At 53.2% G+C, this 6,000-nt stretch overlaps 1 protein-coding gene across 1 annotated transcript in view; it reads right to left on the minus strand.

Annotated features, from left to right (window-relative positions):
• The window catches only part of DAG1 (dystroglycan 1), a 49,282-nt gene extending 45,054 nt beyond the window's left edge, over positions 1–4,228 (minus strand). The window contains exon 1 of the mRNA XM_068981759.1: positions 4,105–4,228. The gene's annotated coding sequence lies outside the window, so the exon portion shown is untranslated. The remainder of the gene's footprint in view (positions 1–4,104) is intronic.
• Between the last annotated feature and the right edge of the window lie 1,772 nt (positions 4,229–6,000).

Here is a 6,000-nt window from a genome sequence, read left to right on the forward strand (position 1 = left end):
GACCTCCCTCTTATTTTTGCCCACCCACAAAATGAGTCTATCACCACTCGCCATTCAGCTAGACTAGTTATGTGCCTCTTATCAAGAAGGCTACGATCAAAAAAAAAAACCAACTTAAAAAGGAAGCATGCGGTAAAGGGGCTCTGACGTCACACCATCATGGGACACCTTTAGTTTGTCTTGCACAGGTCAAATGTGCAAGTCACTGGCAATTCTTTACCTGAAATCCAGTCTAAAGCTGCATTACACCCACTGTGATTCTGAGTATCCCAAAGTATAGATGTTTCCCTCTACCTACCAAGCGGGTCAACAAGTGCTCTCTTTTGTTACGTTTCCCTCTCTTTTGCCCTGTTGCTTGCCTGCCACAGAAACTCAAGCCTTCCCCACTTCAGGCAATCTAGGGGCCCTTCTTTTTAATTTTTTTTTTTTTTTTTGGCCATGCCACACACCTTGCGGGATCTCAGCTCCCCGACCAAGGATTGAACCCAGTCCTCCGCAGTGACACACTGGAACACTAAGGAATTCCCTAGGGGCCCTTCTTTATTCGGAGTTTCTCAAGTCCTCATCAGTGCTTGGCTAATGCAGCCTTATATCTTCATCTTTCCACTGTCAACCTCCTGCCTCAGTCTGTGGTAGATCCCTGCTGCTACCAGCAGCATTCAGGTCCCTAACATCTGCTGAACTGGCTCATCTTGAACCTTCTTCATCTCCACTGCCCTGCTGACCACTGTTCTAGTTCAGAGCCACTATCTCCCCAATAGACCACAGCAGTAACCAACCTGTCTCTAATCCAGCCCAACCTCAATATTCACACTGGGGACTCACTTCTGAAAACCCAGAGCTGATCCCATCACAGTTGTGTTTTGAGATCTCCAAGGTTTCCTGTTCTTCCATAACATCAAACTTCTCCATGTAGCCTTCTGACTCCAACTCAACCTTCCAGAACATACAGAAAAACAGCCCAGCCTTCTCCCCCTGGCCCTTTTCCTCTGTTCACTTCTTTTTCTTCCACACAACTGTGACCTTCTTGCCACCACTCCTTCACCAATCAAACCACTAACCCTTCTTGAAGGTCTGGCTCAAATGTAGTTCTCCCCTAAGGTCTGCCCTCTCCAGCCTAGGACCCAAGTTCATTGGCTTACTTCAGTACAGTGCCCAGAGCCACCGGCGCAGGGCTCAAGAAGGCTTGGATAAACCCTAGATTTTTGAAAATGGCTCCTCAGAGCATGTTCCTGGAGCTCCATGTGGGATCACTGATCACTTTCTCATATCATCCCAGCATTCTGCCCACCAGCAAACACCCGGGCTTGGGCTTTGCCAGAAAAGAACCCAACTGAGACCACCATTATTAGTCTGATACAACAAAAACACAGATGGGTATAGCCAAACGTCCAACCAGGGTTCAAATCCTAATTCTGCCACATGACAGCTGTGTGACCTTGGGAACATTCCTTCATCTGTGACTCAGTTTGCTAAGCCACTGGGAAGGCTCTCAGAAGCATTCACAATAGGGCATGTAGAGCAGAAACTCAGAAGGCCCTCGACTGTGCTGGTGTAGATCCATCGCATCACTGATCCAGAGCTCAGGAAAGGCTGGAATGACTGTGAGGTTAAAGGACTGAACATGCTCTCATGTGCCTCAACAGGGATGAACACATATCTGTTTACTTCAGGGGTTAATATACCAGCTCTGCCCAAGAAAAACTGCAATGCCCCCAGTTCAAGTGAGAAATAAGGTTTAAGGTTGTTAACAAAAAATGCTACGTCTTTCCTTTTGTAAACAACAACCCCAGTCTAAGTGGCCAGAGGGTCCCTCAAAATTCCACCATATTCAGTGTTCAAGAGACACTAGCAAATTTACAGAAGAGGTGATTTAAAGCCTTGGTCATGTTAAATATTCTGGCCCACACATTCCTGAATAGAGCCTCCTCCCCCATCACAGCCTGGAATTCCCTTGGCTCAAACTTTTCAGCTAGTCTTCTCAGCCTCACCCTCATCTGTCCTCTAAGGGTTTAACTCAGAGCCCTAGGTCCTTTTCCCATCCTCTCACTGCACTATCTATGTGACCACCAACAAGACCTTTCTAAACATAGGTCTGGACCACACCACTCCACCGAGGAAAACCCTTCCCAGACTCTGCCACCTTGAGTATGAAGTCTGAACTCCTTGGCACAAGAGAAAGGCCAGGGGCCCCCACCTCTCAAGCTGGAGGACTCACAGGTGCTATTTTAGGCACTCACGTACATGTGGTTCCCTGAGTCCAGACCTTGCTGTCCCCCAGCTAATTTTTGCTGGCCCTGCAAGGCTTGACTCAGGAATTCCCTCTCTCCTCAGGCGCCCAGGAACCATCTGAGCACAGAGTGGGCAGACACTATCAATCATAGGTTCCCCATCCCCCACTGTCCACCATACTGACTTCCATAAGGGCAGAACCAGGCTCTTTTTTAGGGCTGGACAAAAAAAATTGTTAGGGCTTTTCTGGAAAAGTGTATGGACAAATCTCAATGAACTTTTTGGCCAACCCAATACAGGGGTCCCCTGGACCTCCCACAGAATCTGGTAAGTAGTGAAGTTAAGTATTTATTAAATAAATGAATGTACTTTGCCAAATCAATTTTTCAGAACAGTGAAGGCTGGCTCTCTCTCTGCCTCTTTCAACAGAGGTACACAGCAACACAAGCTTTCATATTCCAATCAGATGTCTGTTGCTCAATTTGCATTGCTTATATCTCCTTTCACATAGTAACCTGCAAGCCTTCAACAGGCTCATCGAACTCCCTCCCCAAATCTCACTGCTCCAAGAAATGGCTCCTCAATCTCCTTTAAGAACGCAGGCCAGGAGCTCTGATTACTTGGCTCCAAAGCCAGCAAAGTTCAATTCAACTTCATATTCAAACTATGCCTCCCATGCTGAATCCTTTTTTAGAAAAAAGGACATCCCCAAATTATCTCTCTCAACAGCTAAGCATAGAACAACCTGATAAAGTTACAACAACCCATCTACACCAAACTCTCAAACACCTGGTAGCACATTCAACTCTCCATCTGAACTGATGTCCTGTAAACACCACGTCCCTGCACAGAAGTCTGGCTTCCAAGCTTATTTAGGGAAACAGCAGGCCCGGCTCTTAAGTTAGAACTCTAGGCTATAACCGTGCTGTCCCAGGCTGTAGCTCTCACCAAGGCCAAACTTCACGGTCACCATTAAAACTCATTCTGAAGTTCACAAGTCGAAGAGCTTCTCAAGTCATAGAGATTAAAATACGCATTTTAAATCAGCAGCTGAGATGGTGTGAAATTAACTTGAAATTTACGGCAGAAGCCTTCTAAACCCAGAGAGCCATTTCTCCGAAGACATTTTCCCAAATATTCCTGCAGGTGAAGATGGTTTTCCAAACACTAAGCGAAAAGGTGAAAAGGTAGTAGCAGGCTTCCAAAAAAGCCCAAGTGTGTCTGTGTGTGAAGGGGTGACCCCAAGCCTCTGAGCTCAGGCTCCGGCGGCTGCGGCGCCCTTCCCCGCCTCCTGAGGGGACTCAACGCCCCAACCTCGGGATCTGACCAAGCTGGGAGGCGCGACCCTCGATGGAAGCCCGGGAGGCAGTCCGCAGGCCGGCCGCACACGCCCACGGCCGACGCGCAGGCCCCGCGTTCCCGGGAGCGCGGGCCGGGCTGAGGCCTGGCCCATCGCCGCGGCGCGCAGCCCGGGCCCGGACTCTGGACGCCCCCAGCCTGTGCCTGAGGGGCCGAGAGCAAAGGGCGGCTCTACCCGGGCCCCGCCGCCGCCTCACCCGCAAGGACGTCCGCGACCGTGTCCCGGCCCCGGGCCAAACAGCGAGCAGCAGCAGGTGTTCCTCGGGAGGCTCCGCCGGCGACGGAGATGGGGGGCCTGGGCTGGCAGGCTCGGCGGCAGTGCACGGGCGGCGCACTCACCGAGCGCCGCCGGGCGGGCCACGGCAGGTGCTCGCTCCTTCCGGCCGCGACACGCTGCCGCCGCCGCTGCTGCTCCCCGGGGACTCGGCGCGAAGCTCCCGCCGGCGCCGCCGCCGCCGCCGCCGAGCCCCAGGAGCGCGAGCGCCGCACCGCAGCCTCCGCGCGAGCACGTACCGGGCGGCGAGAGGGCGCGGAGCGCGAGGGCGGGGCGCGCGACCGAAGCCTAGCAACCCCCTGACACGCGAGTGCCGCAGCCAATCCCGCGGCCAGCTCCGCGCGGCGCCGACCGGCAGTCCCCGCGACGCCCGCTTCTGCCTGCGTCGGCCGCCCCGCAGCGCGCCGCACCCGCGCACAGGCCCCGCCCCCGTCCGCGCCGCGCCGCTCATTGGTCCGCCACGCCCCCGCTCGAAAGGACACGCCCCCATCCTGGAAATCCCGCCCGCGGCCAGCCGGGTCGGTCCCCGGGACACGCCTCGGCCCGTCCGGGTTGCCCGGAGAGCTCAGGACTGGGGGTGGGGGAGGGGCTCCCCACCCAACCTCAGGCATTTGGGCGTCTGAGAGACATCCAGCCTCCCCGGGTGGTCAGGCTGGATAACTTGGCCTGGCCGCAACTGGCCACCCATAGACTGCCTTCCGCCTTCATGATTTCCCTCAAACTCAGATCAGGTTATTTGTAAGCCAAGAAAACAATCAGGAAGCGTCCTCCAGATTGGAACGATGATGGCCCCGTTGCCCGACTCATGTTGACGGGGAAACTGAGGCGAGGGCCGGAAGAACAGGAAGCCGGCCCCTCTCCGGGGGGCCTAGCCCCCAGCAGGCGGGCGCGTCCGGGAAGCGCCTCAGGCCTGACCCTCCTCCATCCTCCTCCTCCTCCTGCCCTGAACACCCGGAATCCGATGCCTCCTCAGCCGCCAGAAATAGCTCTGACCCGCTGGCACTGGTCACTCGCTCGAGGCCCCACATTCTTTCAAGGAGTTGGGTGAATAAAGGGCTGGGAGTTATTGCTGAGGTCTGTCTCCCTTCAAGGAGAGGGTCCTAAAGACTCTCACTCTCCCCAGGGCTTACCTAAACCCACTATCTCAAAGGCCCCAGAGTCCACAGATAAGGGATGACTCTGGGGATGCGACCTGAGGTGGGCTCTGTTCCCCAAACCCTGTTCAGGATGGTTCCATCCCCTTCTGGGCCCGGGGCCAGCCTGGAATTCCAGGCCCGCACTCAAGTCAGCAAACATTCTGAACACAGAACTGGCTGCTGCCTGCCACGGATTCCTCCCAGAGAATCCCAACAGCTTTTGGTCTCCCCTGCTTTCTCCCCCTCGATAGGGAGAACTGGAAGAAACAAATTTCAGAGAGCAGAAAGAACGCCTTGTCTCCAACACACATACCTGTTTGTGATTCTTTATACTTAAATGCAGAGGCTCCAAGCTTCATTCATTGGAAATGAACTGGAAAAAGAACTGAAAGCCGGGAAAAAGTCCCAAATTCCCTAATCATCCCTTGGATGTTAAGCCTAAAAAATGGATGGCCTCTCAAATCCAGTTTTAAAATTCTGCTGCTTCATAAAGGCTAAAAATGCAGGAATTTATTCAGGTTTATAAACAAAATACATTCTTTCATTCACTCCTTCAGCTTACAGAGTTTCCCACCCACCCACAAAGGCACACCAGACACTGCTTTGCAGCTTGAGATTCTGCTGGGTATTTTAGTGTCTGACTATATAATTACATATATATGTGTGTGTGTGTGTTAGTCGCTCAGTCATGTCCAACTCTTTGTGACCCCATGGACTGTAGCCCGCCAGGCTCCTCTGTCTTTGGGATTCCCCAGGCAAGAATACTGGAGTGGGTTGCCATTCCCTTCTCCAGGGGATCTTCCTGACCCAGGGATCCAGCCTAGGTCTCCTGTGTTATAGGCAGATCCTTTACCATCTGAGTCGCCAGAGGAGCCCAAAGACTACTAGCTGCTCTTTGGTCCTCACTGACCAGCAATGGACGCTAGAGTAACACTCCTTCTTCATGTTTGGCACTGGTCTTGCTAGATGAGGCACGAGGCTTCTTCAATCTGGCCTCCA

Source organism: Capricornis sumatraensis, chromosome 10 (genome assembly GCF_032405125.1).
Source record: "Capricornis sumatraensis isolate serow.1 chromosome 10, serow.2, whole genome shotgun sequence".
NCBI classification, from domain to species: domain Eukaryota; kingdom Metazoa; phylum Chordata; class Mammalia; order Artiodactyla; family Bovidae; genus Capricornis; species Capricornis sumatraensis.